This window comes from Artemia franciscana, chromosome 15 (genome assembly GCF_032884065.1).
Source record: "Artemia franciscana chromosome 15, ASM3288406v1, whole genome shotgun sequence".
Taxonomy (NCBI): Eukaryota; Metazoa; Arthropoda; class Branchiopoda; order Anostraca; family Artemiidae; genus Artemia; species Artemia franciscana.
Window position 1 is genome coordinate 23,296,892 of NC_088877.1, and position 12,850 is coordinate 23,309,741.

The 12,850-nt window shown below is 36.6% G+C and overlaps 2 protein-coding genes across 5 annotated transcripts in view; one reads left to right on the plus strand and one right to left on the minus strand.

Annotated features, from left to right (window-relative positions):
* The window catches only part of LOC136036204 (protein O-mannosyl-transferase Tmtc3-like), a 261,671-nt gene that overhangs the window by 235,338 nt on the left and 13,483 nt on the right, over positions 1-12,850 (minus strand). For 2 of the 4 annotated variants that reach the window (XM_065718291.1, XM_065718293.1), the window contains exon 1: positions 11,145-11,551. The exons of the other annotated variants lie outside the window; for them this stretch is intronic. The gene's annotated coding sequence lies outside the window, so the exon portion shown is untranslated. Of the gene's footprint in view, positions 1-11,144; positions 11,552-12,850 lie in introns of those variants that run through there. 4 annotated transcript variants of the gene reach the window in all.
* The window catches only part of LOC136036202 (nuclear pore complex protein Nup205-like), a 378,694-nt gene that overhangs the window by 216,810 nt on the left and 149,034 nt on the right, over positions 1-12,850 (plus strand). The gene's annotated exons all lie outside the window — the stretch shown is intronic.

Below are 12,850 nucleotides of genomic sequence, written 5' to 3' on the forward strand. Positions count from 1 at the left end.
GATGCTCAAAGAGTCTATGACGAAAAACTTGCTGCTGATAGAGAAAGTCAGAAAAGAAAGCGTGCCGAGGAATCAAAAGAACAGCAAGGAAACAGGCTTGAGGCTAAAGAACGCAAAACCGCGCAGTTAGATGAAGATCCACCTGGACAGCGAGAGTCAAAACATATCAAAACTGAAAATGATAGCGATGATGATTGGGTTTGGGATTTTGACTTGGATAAGGTCATCAATGCCTACCAGATTTTAGTTAAAAAAAAAACAAAGGTTCGGCGATATGTATTTCATAGTGAAGCTGAAAAATAAAGAAGAAAAAGAAAACTGAAAAAAGAAAAAATGTAAAAAACTAAAAAATACTAAAAAGAAAAAACACCTAAAGAGAAATTACAGACCGGGACACAAATGACGACCGGGACAGAGGGAATATAAATAACGACCGGGACACTCAAAGAGAAATTACAGACTGGGATACCGGGACACAAATGACGACCGGGACACAGGGAATATAAATGACGACCAGGACACAGGTATTTAAGAACATCGTTCAAAGACAAATTTTTAATTGTAAGAAGACCGTTGAAAGAGAAATTTCTAATTGTAAAATGACTGAAGAACCTACAATGGCAACGGTACCACCATCGAAGTAGATAACCAGTGGGTTGTTCCATATTCCCCATGAGTGCGAAACGTCAACCCCAAGTCAAATTCGTGCATTGTTTGGCATCATTTTAACAACTTGCTCTCCATCAGCTCCTACAGAGTTATGGGAAAAATATAAGTCAAAAATGTCCGAAGATATACTCCATCGAAAACAGTTAGAGACGTCAGATATGACTTTTGATTTTACATCAGAAATTTATAACTACACTTTAGTTATTATAGAAGATTTGTGCGTACGTATGGCAAACAAACCTCTTCAGGATTTGGGAATGCCTTCACCTAACCGTATCGCTGCTGTTTCGACATGTGTAGAATTGGATCGTGAACAAAGTTACAGTACGAGTGATCTATTGTCGTATGTACAAAATAACATTTCCAAGTCAACGTCGGAACAAAAAGACATTTATGATACGATAGACTCAATTTCAGGACGTATACAACTACCTGCTGATTTCTGTAATTTAGTGACATCCAAAAATGAATTGATTGAAAAAGTATTTCCGAATATTCTAAAAAATTATAAAAATAATAAATGAAGCGGTTAATTATCCATCTGAATTTTTAAATTCCATAGATCTTTCAGGGTTTCCACCACACGTGCTACAACTAAAAATAGGCGTACCAATAATACTTTTAAGAAATATCAACCCACCGAAGCTTTGCAATGGCACGCGACTTGCCGTAAAAAAAAAACAATGGAAAACCTAATAGAGGCCAAAATCTTGACAGGGCCTTTTGAGGGTGAGGCTGTTCTTATTCCTCGCATTCCCATGATTCCAACGGATCTGCCTTTTCAATTTAAAAGATTGCAATTCACAATTCGATTAGCATTTGCAATCACCATTAACAAAGCTCAAGGTCAATCATTAGAAAAATGTGGTATAGATCTTAATACTGATTGTTTTTCCCATGGACAATTGTACGTTGCATGTTCGAGGGTCGGTAAACCTGACAATCTATTTATATGCAGCGACAATTGGACAGCGAAGAATGTTGTATATTCGCAAGTTTTACGCAGTTAATTTGTATTGTATCTATCTATCTATCTATCTATCTATATAAAAACGAGTTGTGTGTATGCATGTTTGTTTGTTTGTAAAAAGAGCGTTTGCATATGTTGTCATTATTAGTACATACGGCTTTGTATATGCACAGACAATGGGAAAGCCAAGAATGTTGTATATTCGCAATTTTTACGTAGTTTAACTCCTGCAGACGAAATGAATACTTGCCTGAAAAATTCTAATTTATGGGCACACGTAAAAATATTAAAATTGACTACAAATATGCGTGTCCGATTGCAAAACGATGACTTTGGTCAAACATTTTCAGATCAATTGCTGGCAATTGGAAATGGAAAGCTCCCAGTAGTGGGAAAGCCAAAAATGTTGTATATTCGCAATTTTTACGTAGTTTGAAACACATACATAAATCTATCTTTATTCACAGGTGGGACACAGGGACACAACTACAATGGCGCGTAACGACTTACGCACGCGGGGGGGCTTGGGGGGCGCGAAGCGCCCCACCAACTAGGTGTTGGGGTGGCGCGAAGCGCCACCTCAACAGCTAGTATATATATATATATATATATATATATATATATATATATATATATATATATAGATATCATGTCTTAGATGTTCCATTTTCGATTTGAATCGGATCCGGGGACATAGGGGGTTGGAGGGGGGAAAAAGAAATCTTGGAAACCAGAAATTTTGGAAAATGCTTAGAGTAGAGAGATCGGGATGAAACTTGGTGAGAAGAATAAGCACAAGTCCTAGATACGTGATTGGCATAATCGGACTGAATCCGCTCTCTTTGGGGGAGTTGGGGGGGGGGGGGAATAGAAAAATTGAGGTATTTTTAACTTAGGAACGGGTGACTAGATCTTAATGAAATTTGATATTTAAAAGGAACTCATGACTCAGAGTTTTTGTTTTAAATCCCGACCAGATCTGGTGGCATCGGGGGGATTTGGAGGGGAAAACTCGATATCTTGGAAAACGCTTAGAGTGGAGAGATCGGGATGAAACTTGGTGGGTAAAAAGAAGCAAATGTCGTAGATATGTGACTGACGTAACCGGACTGTATTCGCTTTCTTTTGGGGAGTCAAATTGACTTGATAAAATCGTTTTCCCCGGTTCGACCATCTGGGGGGTTGAAGGCAGGAAAAATTAGAAAAAATGATGTATTTTTAACTTATGAGTGGATGATCGGATCTTAATGAATTACGATATTTAGAAGGGCCTCGTGTCTCAGAACTTCTGATTTAAATCCCGACCGGCATTAAGCCTCTGATTTTCCTTTTAAATCAATCTATCGATTCTTAGAATTTTGCTAGAGCTCATACCATATGAGCTCTTGGCTCTTCCGACCTCGTCATAAGTGCCACATGAGCTCCTAGCTCTTGTTTTTTTCTTTCTTTCTTTTCACCAAGGCACTTCGTATGGAAGAAGTTGTTGTAGAAACTTCGATAGGGGCTCACTCGCTTGGAAAACAAAAGTTCTAGTGCCCGTCTTAAGAGTCAAAAGTAATTGGAGGGCGATCAGTCCCATCTTACGCACCTTTTTTCTGAAATACATCCAATCAAAACTTCTAGAGAGTAATATTGTTCAGCAGAATTAAAAGGTCTATTAACTATACTTCTAAAGATGACAACCTCTCCCCCACCGCCCTTCTACTGCTACTGCTACTTCTACTACTACTACCAAATACCACATTTGCTACTACTGATACTGCTACTATTGAACTAAATAAAATAGTTTAGGTACACCCCGGTTGTATAAAATAGACCAGGTTATCAAGATATCCAAACGGGATATCTTAGGACTAAAATAGGGAATAAAGTAAAAACTTTCAGAGAGAGTTTATGTTGGTCTAAAACTAAATCCAAGGGCGCTTTGCGCATGCTGGTTGTCAATAAACATCTCAGCAATATCTCAAGAACGACTGAGGGTATTAAGTTAAAATTTTCATGGCTACTACTATTACCACTTCTGCTCTTGCTACCGAGCTAAATGAACAGGGTGCGAGAGCGTCTAAGTTGCCAAATTAGCATGCATACAATATATTTACATACACTGAGAAAGAATGTATGAACATACAATGTATGTTCTTTTCTTAACCAATGAAAAAGACTAAGAATATTAGAAACGAACAGGAATTAATTTTTAAAAACTTTTTCCGCTAAAGAAATTTCTCAAAGAAAAGTAAAGAACTGCACTGAAGAAATATAGTCAAATAATCTCCAAATGTAAAACTACAATAAATCACGATCAACCGATAAATTAAACCCAAAACGAACAGTAAGTTTCAATAAATAATAAGAAAAATAGTAATTTAAAATAATTTCTAAGAAAGAACAGCACAAAGGTCGAAATAAGAATTGTTTTCAGAAAAGTGAAAGTTATTTTCTATATGAGAAAATGTTGATCTTCATTTATCAGGTGACATTGTTACTGCAGCACAATTAATGAACCTGCATTATGGTATAAATGATAATATCGGGTATCACGCCTAAATAATTTTGAAATGAGTTTTTCTTTTTGCATCCCATCCCCAGTAGCTTCTTCTACCTAAACAAAACCATCCCACAAAATACCTATTGAAAAACTTATTATTTTGTAGAAATACTAAAAGACGAAAGCTTTGTTTTTTGTTCATCATTTCTAGTGGAAAAGCTTTCATAGCTCTATGAACAGAATAACAATACAAAATACACAAATTGAAGCAATCCTAAAGTTTCTAGACAATAAGGGAACACTTTTTCTCTCGATTGCTTTCCCTCTTCTAAGGAAACCAAAACTTCACTAATCTCCGACTAAATAAGTATTTTGACACGATAATTCCGTCCAATGAGATTGCACTGGGAATTGGCAACGACATCAGTTTCAAAGATTTTCCTCGAGACATATGAATTCAAAGGTCTAAAAAAGCTGATTTTCCTATTCTCTTTTCCGCTACTTAGAATACTCAACTTTTTAATAAAACTTGCAACTTATCCTTGACATATTCATAAGTAACAGTTTTTCGTTTGATTCCTAAGTCTATTTAAAATTGGTTTTTTGGTTGAATTGTTTTTAAAACTTCTCGATAAGAATTTGACTAATTTAGCATTACAACTAACGATGGAACGATGCATCGGGATAGGTCCTTAATCATGAGAAGCAAAGCTTTTCGAAAGTTTGGAATCGGATATTTTTACTATGGGTAATTTTACTAATTTTACTAATGGGTAATTTTACCCAATCAATGGGTTAAATTACCCATTGATTCTTTTCGTATGAAACATTACATCTTTTTTTATTCAAATATAAGACAAGGTAAAATAAATTCCTATAATAATGCAAACTTAAAGCGACCAAAAAAATATTATCAAATAATAAATGAGACGCAAATCCTATCTTTATAAATGAGCAATATTTGTATATTTATTTATGTATGCATTTTTCCCGAAAACGGCTCCATATTTTTTAGGGAAAATTGGCATCCTGGTAGATTCTGGCCTAAAAAACAATTCAAATAGGTCAGAAGTTTGAGAAAATTCGTTAAGAGCCTCAATTTTGGAAAAAAGAAACTATTTTTCTGAGTGACGTCATTTTTATATACATCATTAATGCAATGACGTTGTCACAATTGTCACACTTATGAGGAAAAATTGAAGATTTTCATGTATGGAGAATTACATTAAACTGCTTAAAGAGCAAAAAACTGGTTATTGCAAAAATATCTGTATATATTTTGACAAAGGATTACATAAAAAAAACTAGTTTTTTTTCAACTGAAAGTAAGGAGCGACATTAAAACTTAAAACGAACAGAAATTACTCCGCATATGAAATGGGTTGTCCCCTCCGCAATCCCTCGCTCTTTACGCTAAAGATTTTAATTGTTTTAAAAAGCAGAATTGTGGCAAAGAGTCAAACTTTAGCGTAAAGAGCGAGGGATTGCGGAGGGGACAACCCATTTCATATACGGAGTAATTTCTGTTCGTTTTAAGTTTTAATGTCGCTCCTTACTTTCAGTTAAAAAAACTGGGTTTTTTTATGTAATTTCTGAAAGTTTTTGAATTAATGCATGTCTGATTTTGGCTTTCCGTACATAAATTATTAAAATGAAATTTGCAAAATGCCGGTCAGGATTTAAAATAAGAGCTCTGAGTCACGATGTCCTTCTAAATATCAAAATTCATTAAGATCCGATCACCCACTCGTATCAGCATTGTGAAGTGACATGCATGAGAGGAAAATTTTCAAGTAAGTCAACCCGTAGTCAACCTGCGTGTGTTCCCAAGCGAGAACCTCCAACAGGTACGACTCGGCATTTGTGAAGGGACACGCATGCACGGAGAGGTGTAGCATAAATGGGAGACAGTAACAACGGCAATCAAAGGGGTAAAATTAACCTTGACTGGGCTGCCCACTTAATTGAACAATCTGTTCAATTCCCTTTTTCAACACTATTCCCTTTTTTTAAATTCAAAAATAAACGGATCTCGGAATTTGTTGTTGTCGAAAAATCGACAACAACAGCATGATGTTGTCCAGTTTTCTGTGAAACCATATGGAAAATCGATTGAAGAAAAAACGGGTTTAATTTCTATAAAGCAGTGAACAAAAATAAACAAGAGCTAAGAGCTCAAAATTCTATGAATCAATAGATTGATTTAAAAAGGAAAATAAGAGGCTTAATGCCGGTCAGGATTTAAAATAAGAGCTCTGAGTCACGATGTCCTTCTAAATATCAAAATTCATTAAGATCCGATCACCCACTCGTATCAGCGTTGTGGAGTGACATGCATGAGAGGAAAATTTTCAAGTAAGTCAACCCGTAGTCAACCTGCGTGTGTTCCCCAGCGAGAACCTCCAACAGGTACGACTCGGCATTTGTGAAGGGACACTCATGCACGGAGAGGTGTAGCATAAATGGGAGACAGTAACAACGGCAATCAAAGGGGTAAAATTAACCTTGACTGGGCTGCCCACTTAATTGAACAATCTGTCCAATTCCCTTTTCAACCACTATTCCCTTTTTTTAAATTCAAAAATCAACGGATCTCGGAATTTGTTGTTGTCGAAAAATCGACAACAACAGCATGATGTTGTCCAGTTTTCTGTGAAACCATATGGAAAATTTATTGAAGAAAAAACGGGTTTAATTTCTATAAGGCAGTGAACAAAAATAAACAAGAGCTAAGAGCTCATATGGCACTTGTGACGAGGCAAGAAGAGCTAAGAGCCAAGAGATCATATGGTATGAGCTCTAGCAAAATTCTATGAATCAATAGATTGATTTAAAAGGAAAATAAGAGGCTTAATGCCGGTCAGGGTTTAAAATAAGAGGTCTGAGTCACGATGTCCTTCAAAATATCAAAATTCATTAAGATCCGATCACCCACTCGTATGTTATAAATACCTAATTTTTTCTAGTTTTTTGAATTTTCATCGTCCTAGCACGTCCAGAAGCACCAAACTCGCCAAATCACTGAACCCCTCCCCCCAACTCCTCCAAAGAGAACGAATCCAGTACGATTCTGTCAATCACGTATCAAGGACATTTGTTTATTCTATCCACCAAGCTTCATCCCGATTCCTCCGCTCCAAGTGTTTTTCCAAGATTTCCCCCTCCAACTCCCCCCAATGTCGAAAGATCTAGTCGGAATTTGAAATAAGAGCTCTGAGACATGGATTCCTTCTAAAAATCAAATTTCATTAAGATCTGATCATCTATTCATAAGATAAAAATACCCCAATTTTCACGTTTTCCAAGAATTCCGGTTTCCCCCTCCAACTCCCCCCAATGTCCCAAGATCTGGTCAGAATTTAAAATTAGAACTTTAAAGCACAAGATCCTTCTAAATATCAAATTTCATTAAGATCTGGTCACCCTTTCGTAAGTTACAAATACCTCAATTTTCAAAATTACCCCCCCCCCCCGCAATTCCACCAAAGAGAGCAGATCCGGTCCGGTTATGTCAGTCACGTATCTTAGACAGGTTTCTATTCTTCCCATCCAGTTTCATCCTGATCTCACCAATTTAAGTATTTCCGAAGATTTCCGGTCCCCCCAACTGCCCCCCCCCCAATTACGCTTGATCCGGTTGAGATTTAAAATAAGGGATCTGAGTTACGAGGATCTTCTAAATATGAAGTTGCATGAAGATCCGATCACTCCTTCGTAAGTTAAAAATACGTAATTTTTTCTTATTTTTCAGAATTAATCCCCCCACCAATAGAGCGGATCCGTTCCAATTATTTAAATCACGTATGTAAGACTTCTGCTTATATTTCCCAGCAAGTTTCATCCCGATCCCTCCAATCTAAGCGTTTTCCATGATTTTAGGTTCCCCCACCCCAAACTTCCCCCAATGTCACCAGATCCGGTCAGGATTTAAAATAAGAGCTTTGAGACACGATATCCTTCTAAATATCAAATTTCATTGAGATCCGATCACCCGTTCGTAAGTTAAAAATACCTCATTTTTTCTAATTATTCAGAATTAACCCCTCCCCCAACTACCCCAGAGAGATCGGGTCCGTTCCGGTTATGTCAATCATGTATCTAGGACCTGTGCTTATTTTTCCCACCAAGTTTCATCCCGATCCCTCCACTCTTAAGTGTTTTCCAAGTTTTAGGTTTCCCCCACCCAACTCCCCCCAAATGTCACCAGATCCGGTCGGGATTTAAAATAAGAGCTCTGAGACACGATATCCTTCTAAATATCAAATTTAATTGAGATCCGATCACCCGTTCGTAAGTTAAAAATACCTCATTTTTTCTAATTTTTCAGAAATAACCCCCCCGCCAATTACCCCAAAGAGAGCGGATCCTTTCCGTTTATGTCAATCATGTATCTAGGACTTGTGTTTATTTTTCCCACCAAGTTTCATCCCGATCCCTCCACTCTAAGTGTTTTCCAAGTTTTAGGTTTCCCCCTCCCAAATCCCCCCCAATGTCACCAGATCCGGTCGGGATTTAAAATAAGAGCTCTAAGACACGACATCCTTCTAAACATCAAATTTCACTGAGATCCGATCACCCGTTCGTAAGTTAAAAATACCTAATTTTTTCTAATTTTTCAGTATTACCAACCCCCCCCCCCCCTAGCTACCCCAAAGAGAGCGGATCCGTTCCGATTATGTCAACCATGTATCTGGGACTTGTGCTTATTTTTCCCATCAAGTTTCATCCCGATCCCTCCACTCCAAGTGTTTTCCAAGATTTTAGGTTTCCCCCCTCCAACTCCCCCAATGTCATCAGATCCGGTCGGGATTTGAAACAAGAGCTCTGAGACAGAGTATCATTCCAAACATCAAGTTTCATTAAGATCCCATCACCCGCTCATAAGTTAAAAATACTTCATTTTTTCTATTTTTTCCGAATTAACGGCCCCCCACTCCCCCCAGATGGTCAAATCGGGAAAACGACTATTTCTAATTTAATCTGGTCCGGTCCCTGATACGCTTGCCAAATTTCATCGTCCTAGCTTACCTGGAACTGCCTAAAGTAGCAGAACCGGGACCAACAGACCGACAGACCGACAGAATTGGCGATTGCTATATGTCACTTGGTTAATACCAAGTGCCATAAAAACCGTAAAAAAGAAAACTAAAATTTTCAAGCTAAGTACATATCGTTGTTACAAATCCGACTAGCAATAATCAAATATTTTTGAAAAGACTAAAGTATTACAATACACTAAATTGCGTAAACAGCAAAAAACTGGTAATTCTAAAAATATTTGTATATGTTTTAACAAGGGATTACAACAATTCAAAGACCTTAAAAAAGAAAACCTTTTTGAACGCAACCAGTTATATAATATGAGTAGTGAGAGGCCCAAAAAGCGAAAATTTTTAATTATTACAAATGGTGATTCTCTTTTTTGACAAGGGATTGCAACAATTCAAAAACCTTTTGAAAAAAAACAAAAGTTTGAATCTTAGTAGAAATCGGTGTTAGAAATCGGACTAGCTTCAATACTCAAATATTTTTGAACAGACTGTATGAAAGACTAGTATGAAAAGACATTAAATTGCGTAAAGAGCAAAAAACTGACAATTGTAGAAATATTTGTCTATATTTTAACAATAATTCAAAAACAACAATTCACTTTTAAAATCCCTGTGAACTTTATAGTAAAAGAGCAAGCATTTTGAATCTTGGCTCGAATAAGTTGGCATCCACATTTTCAAATTGTGGTACCGGAAATGCCGAGTTAGACTGCAGTCTCTCCGACAGCATCCTCCCTTAAACCACTAGAGCTCCGGACGCACACTTTTCAAAGAAAATAGGCACCTTGTATCTTTTTAGAAGCAAAATCACGCAAGGATTTTCAAAAAAGGTCAGCATCGTATACCTTGTTTAGATTAATTAAAAAAAAAAAATCTCTTAAAAGCTATTCAAAGACAAGTAACGAGCCAAGGTAAAATAAAGTCAAAGCAATTCAAAGAAAAGTTAAGAGCCATATTAAAGTTAAGACAAGGTAAAATAAAGTCCTCTAATAATTCAAACTTAAAACGAACAAAAATCACTATCAAAGAATAATTGAAACCCAAAACGAATAGAAATTAAATTGAATAAAAATGTCAAACATAATGATAACAGATGCATATATAGATGAATAAATACATCCTAAAATGAGTAAAAATTAAATGAATTCTCAAGTCCAAGTTAAAACGAACAGAACTACTACAAACAAGAGGTTGGTAACTGTCCCCCCTGACCATACAAGTTCTGATGCCAAAGGCTTCATTTGTGTCTTTTTGAAAACTTAAGTATGAAGTAAATCACATAATAATCAAAACGACTGGAAAGAACTAATATAAAAAATCTGATCATTTGACAGATAAGGCTACTAGTTCCGGCAATTCTCATCATCTAAGATTTTATCCAGTTGCAATTTTTTTTTTTTTTTACTTTCCAATTTTATGTATATGAAAAAAAAATATTCATAGCATATTTTGTTCTCAGTAAAGCGCAAATGACGCAATAGGCTTTGGAGATTTTACGGTTAGTGGAAAAAGCTAGTATTCAGAAGACCATTAACATTCCAAAATCTCACAAGTTTGCGTCAAAAAAGCGAAATCCGGATTAGGTAGCTCATCGGGAGCCAAATGATTTTCCCAAAATCCAGAATCTCAAGCCACTGTCCCAATTCTCGACCCTCAAAAAACAATACCTTGTTGAGTTTGATTCTTCGAATAATTAATAGTTTTTTGTTGTTGTTGTTTTTTTTCAATATTCTTTGTCACCAATTATCGCTTACAGGATAACTGAAAGTAAAGGCCCCGTAGTGATTGTTTTTTTTTCGTATCTCGACGCGATTAAAAAACGTTCTTTGTTTACAAAAATGATGTTGATAAGATTCCAAACAACACAAAATCCATTTTTCTTTTATCGCCTTGAAAATGTCTGCTTCTTAACACAAGGTCTTTTGATTTATACAAACCAAACTGAAAAAAAAAAACAAACAATACATACCAAAACACAAACAAATCCAAAGATACCGAACAGTCTTCACAGAAATAGGAAGAATGTATTTATCACTTGTTAGCCAGTAACTTTTCCGCGATACACTAACTAACCAGAAAGTACTTTCCAAATATTTCCTTCCCATGAAATAAGCGGAGCAAGCGCTTTCACCACATGAGCAGCAAGTGGCCGATGAATCTCCATGGCTTTCTAAGAAAATGTTGAGGGGATAGAATCCGTGAGTCTACGTCACTTATAAAATCCCTCATAAATAAACTTCGAAGGTGTCAACAAAAACATGCAGATTAAATATCTATAGGCGTCAAAGGTGTATATCGGCTAAACGCTTGAGAGAAGGGAGATACCAGAAAATATTTCTGGTTGGGAGGGGGAGTTGAGAGTGTAAGAGGAGTGCTTTATCAGATAAAATTTCTCAAGAAAGAGAAGTATTTGTCTGAGGCCTCAGACAAATACTGAAAAAGGTATCCTGCCTCTTTAGAGCTCTTCTCCCTTATGACTGGGTTATTAGGTAGGCCTATGAGAATTTAGAGAGAATTTGAAAAACAGATAATGTATAAACTTTCCAGATATCTTTTACAGTGATACACAGAATTCAATCAAAACAAAATTTGATAACTCGAGAATTCCTCAGGTACGTGTTTCGTTTCTAGAGTATATTCTTGGCAAACTCTAGGAAACTTTGGCTAGAAAATAATTCGTAAGATCACTTGAAATATTACTAATCAGGAACAAACAGTTTTTAACCAATTCAAGACCATCAAACACTCTTCCCCATCCCTAACCAAATTTGTGATTTTCTTGGTCACGAGAAACAAAGTTCATATGACTACCTCCTCCATACAAAGAAAAAACATGGAAGTCATTTATATATCTATACTAGCTGTTGGTGTGGCGCTTCGCGCCCCCCCCCCCCCCCGCACGCGTAATTTGTTACGCGCCATTGTAGTTGTGTCACTGTGTCCCACCTGTGAATATAGATATATAGATATATATATATATATATATATATATATATATATATATATATATATATATGTTTTTAACTACGTAAAACTTGCTCTTTACGCTAAAGTTTGACTCTTTCTCTCAACTCTAACTTTTAAAAAACTTTACACAAAAACTTTAAAACTTTACAAAAACAGTAAAAACTTTAGCGTAAAGAGCGGGGCGATGAGGAGGGAACAGCCCCTTTCATATACGGAGTAATTTCTGTTCGTTTTAAGTTTTAATATTGCTCCTTACTCTCAGTTAAAAAAAACTTGTTTTTTTATTTAATTTCTGAACGTTTTTTGACAGTGCAGAAATTGGAGGGAAGCTTATCGATAAATTGGCATACGCAGATGACATCGAAAAACTGAACAGTCAAGAGCATCTACTCGAAGCTGACACCGACGAACTAGTGTCGGCAACCGAGGCCTTTGGAATGGTCGTTAACACAGCCAAAACAAAGGTTATGCGGGTGTCTGGAGACCCTACTTCAAGAAACGTGCAGCTAACAATAAAAGGAGAGCCAGTAGGAAATGTTGACTCCTTCGTCTACCTAGGGAGCCTCCTAACTTCTGATAACGACTGCTCGAAATCGATCAAACGGAGACTTGACCTGGCAGGCGCCAGCTTCAAGATCCTCTTGCAAATCTGGAAAAACAAGACTCTGTCAACTTCTCTGAAGGTGCGACTCTTCAACTCTCTCCGAA